The sequence below is a fragment of the Pristiophorus japonicus genome, chromosome 6 (assembly GCF_044704955.1).
Source record: "Pristiophorus japonicus isolate sPriJap1 chromosome 6, sPriJap1.hap1, whole genome shotgun sequence".
In the NCBI taxonomy this organism is placed as follows: domain Eukaryota; kingdom Metazoa; phylum Chordata; class Chondrichthyes; family Pristiophoridae; genus Pristiophorus; species Pristiophorus japonicus.
Window position 1 is genome coordinate 137,697,384 of NC_091982.1, and position 13,305 is coordinate 137,710,688.

A 13,305-nucleotide genomic window follows, 5' to 3' on the forward strand; every position below is an offset into this window, starting at 1 on the left:
GGGCAGTCACTCTCACCTCATCTCTGGAATTCAGCTCTTTTGTCCATGTTTGGCCCAAGGCTGTAATGAGGTCTGGAGCCGAGTGGAACCGAGTGAAACTGGGCGATGACACCTTCCATCACTTTGCTGATGATTGAAAGTAGACTAATGGGGTGGTAATTGGCTGGACTGGATTTGTCTTGCTTTTTGTGGACAGGACATACCTGGGCAGTTTTCCTCTGTTCATACTGACCGTTCCGGATTTAAGTAGCTTCATACAGGCATCGAGATTGGTCCCGATGCATCCCTCAGCTCGTCGCAATAACACATGATGTGAGAGAGACATGAAATAGTTGGTCCCCCTCATGGAGTGGATAGCCAGGGCTGTGAATTATATTTTATGCAGATTTGGAAACATAAACATTGAGAGGAGAACTCAGGGAATACTCCACACACTATCCTCCCTCTCTGGGTGGGCACTAAGTAACTGTTAGCGTAATTTTCTCAACATTTGAAAAGAAAAATGTATATGTACCATCACCCATTCCGTGCACTGTATTGTAACACATGAAACGTAATTTGTGTGAATGTACCACAATGTATCCCGTTTATTGTACCGAATTGCACTTGAACTGAAAAACAAGAAATGTGACGAACGGAACTGCCATCAGCACCCAGATGTATTGCATGGGATTGCTGACCGCAGCTAAATGTACTGAAATGCCATTGAATGTACTGTACAGATTTTTTTATGAATAAAGTATATTTTGAAATTAAAAATTAACATTTGGTAAAAAGAACTCCTAACTAGATCAATAAAACTGGAACAGAAAGTGGAATGTTCCAGAAGACTATGGGGATAATTGTTAACTCTGGGTAATAGTGTAACATGGGCGATCTCTGATCAGTTGCCCGTTTAATATCTCTCATCAATTTCATTTCCACAGACGTCAAAAAAATATAAATGGGGAGAGCTGTATGACGCCGCTTAACACTATCGCCCAGTCAAAATGGCTCCCAATGCCGCTCGCGTTTAATTGGTTGACTGAATCAGTGACTTTGTTGTCATATCTCCTGATGGATGGAAATGATTGCTGCCAGTCGAGTAATCCTGAGGAAATTGGGATAGAAGGGTAATTGGGATATGGGGAGGGGCTTAGGGATGTTTGGCTCATGATATATCACATCTAACCGTGATTATCTTAGGTAATCGGTGAAAGATCTTTCTCGGTTTTTTCCTGAAGTTGGCCAAAAGCTTTGCCCTCTCCTTTCTTTTCCCTCCCGCTGGAGTTGGCTTTGCTCGCAACTGGAGGGGGAGGGGATGGTGCATGAGGTTGCCTCATGGATTGTACAGTGTGAGCATTGAGGGCCCTAAGGGTCTTTCCTCACCTCCCGTCCCTCTGCTTATGTGAGAGATGCAGTTACTGTCGCATCGGATTGCATTTGCTGGGTTCCTGCCACAGAGAGCTTTTTTGTTTAAAGTAGCGCTCCTTTGCAACGTCCTTCGACAACTTACTCCATCGCTTGCTCCACCTTCTTGTGTCTTCTAACTATTTGTACATCATCAAAATGTGGCAAAGATTATTGCTAACTTCAGCACCTGAGATTTGCACAAATGTGGCCAATAACAAGAGGGGGGTGCTTTAGACAAACAATGCGTTCTGCTTCTTTTTAACTGCAGCTGATCGATTTGGAAGAAAAAATCGACTTGCATTTATATAGTATCTTTCACGACCACTGGACATCTCAAAGCTCTTTACAGCTAATGAAGTACTTTAGTAGTCACTGTTGTAATGTGGGAAACGCAGCAGCCAACTTGCGCACAGCAAGCTCCCACAAACAGCAATGTGATAATGACCAGATAATTGTTTTTGTATGTTGATTGAGGGATAAATATTGGCCAGGACTTCTCTGCTCTCCTTCGAAATAGTGCCATGGGATCTTTTACATCCACCTGAGAGAGCAGCCGGGACTTCGGTTTAACGTCTCATCCGAAAGACGGCCCCTCCGACAGTACAGCGCTCCCTCAGCACTGCACTGGAGTGTCAGCCTAGATTTATGTGCTCATGTCCCTGGAGTGGGACTTGAACCCACGACGTCCTGACTCAGAGGGGAGTGTGCTGCCCACTGAGCCACTGAAGTGCCAATTACAGTTGCAGATCCAATGTGGAGATGGTCACACCCGAACTCACCTCGCAGAACGTGTAAACGCGCCTGTGCATCAACCAATATGTGCACTGGATTAGTCCCATGTTCCATAAGAAAGAGCTACGACACAGCTGAGGTCGGGCGCAAGGGATCCCGGTCGGAACATGTGCGCACAATTCCATGACAGTAACAGGTGCACCAGATTCTCTCCCAACCAGATAAAACCCACCAATTATACACCAAAAATGACCAAACCAGGCAAAGTAACAGCTCCAAATATATAATTTGTAAAATGATGAAGATCAGGGTTAAGGTTGACTCAGGAATTTCAGAATTTACTTCATAGAATCATACAGCACAGGAGGAAGCCATTCGGCCCATCGTGGCTGTAGCGGCTCTTTGAAAAATCTATCCAATGAGACCCACTCCCCCGCTCTTTCCCCAAAGTCCTAAACATGTTTCTTGTTCAAGTATTTATCCAATTCCCTTTGGAATGTTACTATAGGTATTGAATCTGCTCCCACCGCCTTTTCAGGCAGTCGTTCCAGATCACAACACACTGCGTAATATTCTCACCTGGCCCCTGGTTCTTCTGAGATTTCGCAATCCAGTCCACGCAGTCTTCAAAAACAAAGGATCTGACCTGTTTATCCTTTTCTGTCTTTAATCTGTTTGATTCATCTTTATTGAGTGCATTTTAGTACAATAATTTCTGAAACTTAACCGTTACAAACTTAAACATACTCCACACAAATAACAAACTGGGACTGTACAGGGAAAGCCAAAAAAAAAATTAATTTTACAGAATTTCATTCCATATTTACAGGGTGCTGCTTGCAACATGCGTGTTCCGTATGCCCCGAGGCTGGGACAGTAATCACGTGGGCACGAGAAAGGGTGGTGGGCTGTTTGGGTACAACTTCCGGTCTCTGAATTTCTGTACACTCCGAGGATGCTTTATCCTGTCTGAACTTTCCCCACATCCTTCCACTGGCTGCAATGCCTTTACCCTGCAGGTGAAGGGGACAAAAGGGTTGTTATACGGGGCAGCAATCCGACATCACAGTTACAGCGTCTTTCACAGCCTCAGGATGCCTGAAAACACCTTACAGCCAGGATTATTTTTGAAATGTAGTCACTGTTACACACGGCAGCCAATTTGCGCACAGCAAGCTCCCACAAACAGCAATGAGATAATGACCAGATAATCTGTTTTATTGGTGCTGGTTGACAAGCATCAATGTAGATAAGTGTAAAGTGGAGGGACAAGGAGGCCACTTGGAAAATAACAGTGTAACTGGGGTAGAGGTGCAAAGGGGTCTAGCGATACAGTTACACAAGTTATTAAAAGTAGCATTTCATAGATGACGAAAGGTTATCGACCTGAGACATTAACTCTGTTTCCCTCTCCACAGATGCTGCCTGACCCGCTGAGTATTTCCAGCATTTTCTGTGTGTATATTAAAAGTAGCGGGCATTTGGGTTCATTTCTAGAGAGAAAGAATTGAAAAACAGAGAACTTATGTTCAACGTATATGGAACCTTGGTTAGATTGCCCTTGGAATACTGTGCTTGTTCAAGTCTCCATATTATAAATAGGATATCGAGGCATTGGAGAAGTTGTAAAAACAATTCATAAGGGCGGTAGCAGAACTGAGAGGGTGCAACTGGACAGCTGGTCTTCTTTGCTGCAGAGAGGAAACTGAGAGGATAAAGATCTTTAAAATAATGAAGTGGTTTTATAGGATAAACGTAGAGAAAATGTTTCTACATGTAGGGAAGTCTAAAACTAGGGGCCATAAATATAATACAAAAGCGGATGCTGGAATCTGAAGTAAAAGCAGAAAATGCTGGAAATCTCAGTGAGTCAGGCAGCATCTGTGGAGAGAAACAGAGTTACTGTTTTTCAGGTCTGTGCTGGGGCCTAACCAGTGATTCCTATCCTTTGTACTCTATGCCTATATTAATGATTAAGAAAGGGAAGATAGACTATGAAAGTAAACTAGCACAAACTATAAAATATAGCAAGAGTTTCTACAGGTATATAAAAAGGAAAAGAGTGGCTAAAGTAAATGTTGGTCCCTTAGAGGACGAGACCGGGGAATTAGTAATGGGGAACATGGAGAAACTCTAAACAAATATTTTGTATCAGTCTTTAGAGGACACTAACAATATCCCAACAGTGGATAGTCAAGGGGCTATATGGGGGGAGGAACTTAACACAATCACAATCACTAAGGAGCTGGTGCTCAGTAAGATAATGCGACTAAAGGCAGATAAATCCCCTGGACCTGATGGCTTGCATCCTAGGGTCTTAAGAGAAGTAGCGGCAGGGATTGTGGATGCATTGGTTGTAATTTACCAAAATTCCCTGGATTCTGGGGAGATCCCAGCAGATTGGAAAGCTGCAAATGTAACGCCCCTATTTAAATAAGGAGGCAGACAAAAAGCAGGAAACTATAGACCAGTTAGCCTAACATCTGTCGTTGGGAAAATGCTGGTGTCCATTATTAAAGAAGCAGTAGCAGGACACTTGGAAAAGCAAAATTCGGACAGGCAGAGTCAGCATGGGTTTATGAAGGGGAAGTCATGTTTGACAAATTTGCTGGAGTTCTTCGAGAATGTAACGAACAGGGTGGATAAAGGGGAACCACTGGATGTGGTGTATTTGGACTTCCAGACGGCATTTGACAAGGTGCCACATAAAAGGTTACTGCACAAGATAAAAGTTCATGGGGTTGGGGATAATATAATAGCATGGATAGAGGATTGGCTAACTAACGGAGAATAGAGAGTTGGGATAAATGGTTCATTCTCTGGTTGGCAACCAGTAACTAGAGGGGTGCCGCAGGGATTAGTGCTGGGACCCCAACTATTTACAATCTATACTAACGACTTGGAAGAAGGGATTGAGTGTAAAGCAGCCAAGTTTGCTGACAATACAAAGTTGGAAGGAAAAGCAATGTGTGAGGAAGACACAAAAAATCTGCAAAAGGACACAGACAGGCTAAGTGAGTGGGCAAAAATTTGGCAGATGGAGTATAATGTTGGAAAGTGTGAGATCATGCACTTTGGCAGAAAAAAATCAAAGAGCAAGTTATTATTTAATGCAGAAAGATTGCAAAATGCCGCAGTACAGCAGGACCTGGGGATACTTGTGCATGAAATGCAAAAGGATAGTATGCAGGTACAGCAAGTGATCAGGAAGGCCAATGGAATCTTGGCCTTTATTGCAAAGGGGATGGAGTATAAAAGCAGGGAGTCTTGCAACAGCTATATAAAGTATTGGTGAGGCCACACCTGGAATACTGCGTGCAGTTTTGGTTTCCATATTTACGAAAGGATGTACTTGATTTGGAGGCAGTTCAGAGAAGTTTCACTAGGTTGATTCCGGAGGTGAGGGGATTGACTTATGAGGAAAGGTTGAGGAGGTTAGGCCTCTACTCATTGGAATTCAGAAGAATGAGAGGTGATCTTTTTAAACGTTTAAGATTATGAGGGGGCTTGACAAGGTGGATGCAGAGAGGATGTTCCCACTGATAGTAGAAACTAGAATAAGGGTTCGCCTATTTAAAACAGAGATGAGGAGAAATTTCTTCTCTCAGAGGTTTGTAAATCTGTGGAATTCGCTGCCTCAAAGAGCTGTGGAAGCTGGGACATTGAATACATTTAAGACAGAAATAGACAGTTTCTTAAACGGTAAGGGGATAAGGGGTTATGGGGAGCAGGCAGGGAAATGGAGTTGTGTCCATAATCAGATCAGCCATGATCTTATTGAATGGCGGAGCAGGCTCGAGGGGCCATATGGCCTATTCCTGCTCCTATTTCTTATGTTCTTTTGAAGCTTTTCAACAGCCTTATCCACTTTGATCCTGCCTCATTCACAAATTCCACTTCAATATTGTTTAAATCATTGTGTCAGCAAAAAATAAAAGTTTGCCAGATTCCTTTACACGGAGACCCTTTAACTGAGGACAACTTTCACATTTGGTCCAAGTCAATCCCGATGAACAGAAGTGAAACTTTACTAAATTGGGTGTGAAGGTCTGCTTTTGCCAGTTCACTTGGTAACTTGAAACCAAGGGTTAGATTATCGAATACATCATCATCATCATAGGCAGTCCCTCAGAGGAAGACTTGCTTCCACTCCTGAAGTGAGTTTTTTGGTGGCTGAACAGTCCAATACGAGAGCCACAGACTCTGTCACAGGTGGGACAGATAGTCGTTGAGGGAAGGGGTGGGCGGGACTGGTTTGCCGCACGCTCTTTCCGCTGCCTGCACTTGATTTCTGCATGCTCACGGCAATGAGACTCGAAGTGCTCAATACCCTCCCGGATGCACTTTCTCCACTTAGGGCGGTCTTGGGCCAGGGACTCCCAGGTGTCAGTGGGGATGTCTCACTTTATCAGGGAGGCATTGAGGGTGTCCTTGCAATGTTTCCGCTGCCCATCTTTGGCTTGTTTGCCGTGAAGGAGCTCCGAGTAGAGCACTTGTTTTGGGAGTCTCGTGTCTGGCATGCGAACTATGTGGCCTGCCCAACAGAGCTGATCGAGTGTGGTCAGTGCTTCAATGCTGGGGATGTTAGCCTGGAGAGGACGCTAACGTTGGTGCATCTGTCCTTCCAGAGGATTTGTAGGATTTTGCGGAGACATCGTTGGTGATATTTTTCTAGCGACTTGAGTGTCTACTGTACATGGTCTATGTCTCTGAGCCATACAGGAGGGCCATACAGTCCTGTAGACCATGAGCTTGGTGGCAGTTTTGAGGGCCTGGTCTTCGAACACTCTTTTCCTCAGGCGGCCGAAGTCTGCACTGGCGGCAGTGTTGGATCTCGTCGTCAATGCCTGCTCTTGTTGATAGGAAGCTCCCAAGATATGGGAAGTGGTCCACGGTGTTCAGGGCCATGCCGTGGATCTTGATGACTGGGGGGGCAGTGCTGTGCGGTGAGGACAGGCTGGTGGAGGACCTTTGTCGCATGCTTTCATACGCCTCGGTAAATATATCGACTATGTCCTGGAGTTCAGCCACTGTATGTGCACAGATGCAGGCGTCGTCTGCGTACTGTAGCTCAATGACAAGCTTTGTCGGCATGGTAACACACTGAACTCCTGCTCACCACTGGGCCACTGGAGGAGAGTCTGAGCAGATGACAGCTCCAAGCTATGGCAATCAGTGGGCTACTCAGCAGTGACCACACTTCTGTACCAGGGATGTTGGGTGGCCAACCCTCCAAGATTATCCTGGAGTCGCCAACCTGGGAGAAAACTTCCAAACCACTTTGTTATATTACTTATAAAGATACTGGGGATAGGGAAAATCGGCTGTTTGACCGACGGTCTGCAATCATTCCAATTTCAGTTCGCTTTCTAATTGGTGTGGGAGGACAGTGAGCCTCAACGTGTCGGACGTCCAATTGCAGGAGAGCGGGGGTGGGGCAGTCGGAGGTCATGTGATGAAACCTCGCCCAGTAGTTCCAACCCTAGTATGATGGCACTAGTGAAAGTTTGCTCAGGTGTGCAGAGACTCTCCAGAGGAAGAAAATCACATAAACCCGAGGTATTGGGAGCAGGGACGTGAATAACCATTAATAGGTTTGATGTAGCCGTGCTCCCCCCCACCCCCACCATTTACTAGCTGTACAAACACAAACGTTGCAGACTGAAGTCGGGAGCAGTCTCGTCATATGGGATATCAAGCCGATTTCCTGAGTGCCACAGTGAATGGTCAATCCAGTGCTTTGTCGGAGCCAGTGCACCCTGGCTGTAGTATCAGAGCAGGCTTTAACTGTATGATCCAGAAAGCTTATATAACAAAATCCTGTGTTTATATAGCGCCTTTAACGTAGTAAAATGTCCCCAGGTGCTTCATGGGAGCCTTATCAAACATAATTTGACACCAATCCTCCTATCTTCCAATCTCCATAAACTTGAGGTCACCCAAAATTCTGCTGCCCGTGTCCCAACTCGCACCAATCCCGCTCACCCATCACCCCTGTGCTCGCTAACCTACATTGGCTCCCAGTCCGGCAATGCCTGAATTTTAAAATTCTCATCCTTGTTTTCAAATCCCTCCCCTCCCTTTCTCTGTAATCGATCCCAGCCCCACAATCAGGCAATATTAGGGCAAATGAGCAAAGGCTTGGCCAAAGGGATAGGTTTTAGGGAGTATCTTGTGTATCCCTATTTCAATCGCTCCACCATTGGCAGCCGTGTCTTCAGCTGCCGAGGCCACAAGCTCTGGAATTCCCTCCCCAAAATGCTCTGCCTCTCTGCTGCTCACCTCCTTTAAGTCAGTCATTAAAACTTACCGCTTTGACCAAGCTTTTGCCCATCTGTCCTAATATCTCCTTCTGTAGCTCGGTGTCAAATTTTGTCTGATTATGCACATAAAATGCCCGTGGACATTTTACTATGTTAAATGTGCTATACAATTGCAAGATGTTGTTGATGTAATGAACGTAATGAGCAGTGACTGAAATTTATAAGAAACAATTACAGGTTGGACCTATCTGGTCCGATACCCTCAGGACATGACCGGTGCCGGAACAGAGAATTTTCTGAACCACAAGAGATCACACTTACCGGTACCTATCAACAGCGCATGGGCTCCTCTGTGTGTGTGTGTGTGCGTGTTGGCAGCCTGTAGGCGGCTCCCTCAGCACCCGCTCACTGACTGACAGCCACTCCAGCCAATCACTGAACACACTCACTGATTGACAGTCACTCCAGCCAAACACCGAACACACTCACTGACTGACAGCCGCTCCGGCCAATCACCGAACACACGCACTGACTGACAGCCACTCCGGCCAATCACCGAACACACTCACTGACTGACAGCTGCTCCGGCCAATCGCTGAACACACTCACTGACTGACAGCCGCTCCAGCCAATCACTGAACAATATCAATGACACAGCCTCTCCAGCCAATCACCGAACACATTTACTGACTGACAGCCGCTCCAGGCAATTAAAACTTTAAAACAATAAACCCTCCTTTCCCTCAGGTCCAACAAATGCCGAACCATGGATGTTTCCGGACCAGAGAGGTCCAACCGGTATTGTAACTAAACCAACATAACTCTCACTTGTCATGTTATTGTTGCCAGGAGCCAATTATTACCTCGAACCCCTTTTTGGCTGACATGTCCTGGAATGAAAATACGTTTCACCCCGCCCGATCTGGTGAGACTCTGCCTCACACCCTGCTCAGTCTCCAAAGCTCCCTCCCCCATCCCTTGGTGCCTTCTGCACCCCAATTCTGTGTGCTGCATTACCTAGTCTCTTTGGAAACAATGGCAGTGAATGTGTGCCGATGTGAGCAATTGTAAAACCGGTGACTGCAGGAAAACATCTGAGCAGACTCTCATCTGTTAATTGGTTAATTGGGGTCAGCGATAAATCTGGGTATGATGTTAAGTGTGTCCATATGCAGGTTCACCAAGTCAATAGGCAGATTGTGTTGTGTGAATCAGATCCACCTGGAACACACACCATGTCCAATCACTCTGACCAGTAAATCAAGGAAGATCAATGTGTCTGGAAATAAACCTGATACTCTGAAGGATCGAATATGAACGGGTTTCTGATGAGATGAAGAGAAAAGGATTTGACTGTTGGAAATGGGAAATAAAACACAGAGGCCTAGAAACCTGATTACCTGTTCGTTGATTGAAAATTCTCATCCTTATTTTCAAATCCCTCCATGGCCTCATCCCTCCCTATCTCTGTAATCTCCTCCAGCCCCACAACCCCGCGAGATGTCTATGCTAATCTAATTCTGCCCTCGTGAGCATCCCTGATTATAATCGCTCAACCACTGGTGGCCGTATCTTCTGTTGCCGAGGCCCCAAGCTCGAGAATTCCCTCCCTAAACCGCTCCGCCTCTCTACCTCCCTCTCTTCCTTTAAGGCGCTCCTTAAAAGCTACCTCTTTGACCAAGCTTTTGCTCATTTGCCATAATATCTCCTTATGATCTGATCCATTGATTGTGGGACCGATTGCACTGCCTATAGCATGCTGCTTCCGTGGTTTAGCATGCATGTAGTCCTGAGCCAAAGATGGGCAAAGGAAATGTTACAGGGACATCCTGAAAGCCTCCCTGAAAAGTGCAACATCCCCACTGACACCTGGGAGTTCCTGGCCAAAGACCGCCCTAAGTGGAGAAGATGTTAAACCGAGGCCCCATCTGCTCTCTCAAGTGGATCTAAAAAATCCCATGGAACTATTTCAAAGAATAGCAGGGGCATTTTTATCCCTCAATCAACATAACAAAAGCAGATTATTTGGTTATTATCACATTGCTCTTTGGGGGAGCTTGCTGTGCACAAGTTGGCTGCCACATTGGCTGTTAGCAATGCGGTGGAGGAGGATTTCCTGGAGTGTATTAGGGATGGTTTTCTAGATCAATATGTCGAGGAACCAAATAGGGAGCTGGCCATCCTAGACTGGGTGATGTGTAATGAGAAAGGACTAATTAGCAATCTTGTTGTGCGAGGCCCCTTGGGGAAGAGTGACCATAACATGGTAGAATTCTATATTAAGATGGAGAGTGACACAGTTAATTCAGAAACTAGGGTCCTGAACTTAAGGAAAGGTAACTTCAATGGTTTGAGGTGTGAATTGGCTAGAATATACTGGCAAATGATACTTAAAGGGTTGACGGTGTATAGGCAATGGCAAACATTTAAAGATCGCATGGATGAACTTCAGCAATTGTTCATCCCTGTCTGAAGTAAAAATAAAATGGGGAAGGTGGCTCAACCGTGGCTAACAAGGGAAATTAAGGATAGTGTTAAATCCAAGGAAGAGGCATATAAATGGGCCAGAAAAAGCAGCAAACCTGAGGAATGGGAGAAATTTAGAATTCAGCAGAGGAGGACAAAGGGTTTAATTAAGAGGGGAAAAATAGAGTATGAGAAGAAGTTTGCCAGGAACATAAAAACTGACTGCAAAAGCTTCTATAGATATGTGAAGAGAAAAAGATTAGTGAAGACAAACGTAGGTCCCTTGCAGTCGGATTCAGGTGAATTTATAATGGGGAACAAAGAAATGGCAGACCAACTGAACAAATACTTTGGTTCTGTCTTCACGAAGGAAGACACAAATAACCTTCCGGAAGTACGAGGGGACCGAGGGTCTAGTGAGATGGAGGAACTGAAGGATATCCTTATTAGGCAGGAAATTGTGTTAGGGAAATTGATGGAATTGAAGGGCAATAAATCCCCGCGGCCTGATAGTCTAAATCCCAGAGTACGTTAGGAAGTGGCCCTAGAAATAGTGGATGCATTGGTGATCATTTTCCAACAGTCAATCGACTTTGGATCAGTTCCTATGGACTGGAGGGTAGCTAATGTAACACCACTTTTTAAAAAGGGAGGGAGAGAGAAAGCAGGTAATTATAGACCGGTTAGCCTGACATCAGTAGTGGGGAAAATGTTGGAATCAATTATTCAGGATGAAGTAGCAGCGCATTTGGAAAGCAGTGACAGGATCGGTCCAAGTCAGCATGGATTTATGAAGGGCAAATCATGCTTGACAAATCTTCTGGAATTTTTTGAGGATGTAACTCGTAGAGTGGACAAGGGAGAACCAGTAGATGTGGTGTATTTGGACTTTCAAAAGGCTTTTGACAAAGCCCTACACAAGAGATTGGTGTGCAAAATTAAAGCACATAGTATTGGGGGCAATATACTGATGTGGATAGAGAACTGGTTGGCAGATAGGAAGCAGAGAGTCGGGATAAACGGGTCCTTTTCAGAATGGCAGGTAGTGACTAGTGGAGTGCCGCAGGGTTCAGTGCTGGGACCCAAGCTCTTTACAATATACATCAATGACTTGGATGAAGGAATTGAGTGTAATATCTCAAGTTTGCAGGTGACACTAAACTGGGTGGCGGTGTGAGCTGTGAGGGGGACGCTAAGAGGCTGCAGGGTGACTTGGACAGGTTAGGTGAGTGGGCAAATGCATGGCAGATGCAGTATAATGTGGATAAATGTGAGGTTATCCACTTCGGGGGCAAAAAGGCGAAGACAGAATATTATCTGCATGGCGGAAGATTAGGAAAAGGGGAGCTGCAACGAGACCTGGGTGTCATGGATCATCAGTCATTGAAAGTGGGCATGCAGGTACAGCAGGTGGTGAAAAAGGCAAATGGTATGTTGGCCTTCATAGCTAGGGGATTTGAGTATAGGAGCAGCGAGGTCTTACTGCAGTTGGACAGGGCCTTAGTGAGGCCTCACCTGGAATATTGTGTTCAATTTTGGTCTCCTAATCTTGCTGTTGAGGGAGTGCAGCGAAAGTTCACCAGACTGATTCCCGGGATGGCAGGACTGACATATGAGGAGAGACTGGATCGACTGGGCCTTTATACATTGGAGTTTAGAAGGATGAGAGGGGATCTCATAGAAACATATAAAATTCTGACAGGACGGGACAGTTTAGATACGGGGAGAATGTTCCCGATGTTGGGGAAGTCCAGAACCAGGGGACACAGTCTAATGATAAGGGGTAGGCCATTTAGGACTGAGATGAGGAGAAACTTCTTCACTCAGAGTGTTGTTAACCTGTGGAATTCCCTGCCGCAGAGAGTTGTTGATGCCAGTTCATTGGATATATTCAAGAGGGAGTTAGATATGGCCCTTACGGATAAAGGGATCAAGGGGTATGGAGAAAGCAGGAAAAAGGTACTGAAGGAATGATCAGCCATGATCTTATTGAATGGTGGTACAGGCTCGAAGGGCCGAATGGTCTACTCCTGCACCTATTTTCTATGTTTCTATAACAGTGACTACATTCCAAAAAGTACTTCATTGGCTGTAATATGCTTTGAGATATTTGGTGGCTGTGAAAGGCGGTATATAAATGCAAGTCTTTCTTTCTTTCTCGCTATCACTGGGAGTGGTTGAGACAAATAGCACAGATGCATTTAAGGGGAAGCCAGATAAGTACATGAGGGAGAAAGGAATGGAAGGTTATGTTGATGGGGTGAGATGAAGTACGGTGGGAGGAGGTTGGTGTGGAGCATGGACCAGTTGGTCCGAATGTTTCTGTGCTGTCTAACCTTGACACGTGAGCTTGCTGAATGGATAGCCTTTGTGAAGTGGAACAGAGCACTGGTCGGAGCAGCTAGATTGTGTTAATAGATGTGTTGGGTTCCGAGGCTGGGGAATTACACCT

At 45.4% G+C, this 13,305-nt stretch overlaps 1 protein-coding gene across 1 annotated transcript in view; it reads right to left on the reverse strand.

The window, feature by feature from the left end:
• Positions 1–2,786: 2,786 nt before the first annotated feature.
• The window catches only part of LOC139265786 (ephrin type-B receptor 1), a 605,412-nt gene continuing 594,893 nt past the window's right edge, over positions 2,787–13,305 (reverse strand). The window contains exon 17 of the mRNA XM_070883211.1: positions 2,787–3,137. The gene's annotated coding sequence lies outside the window, so the exon portion shown is untranslated. The remainder of the gene's footprint in view (positions 3,138–13,305) is intronic.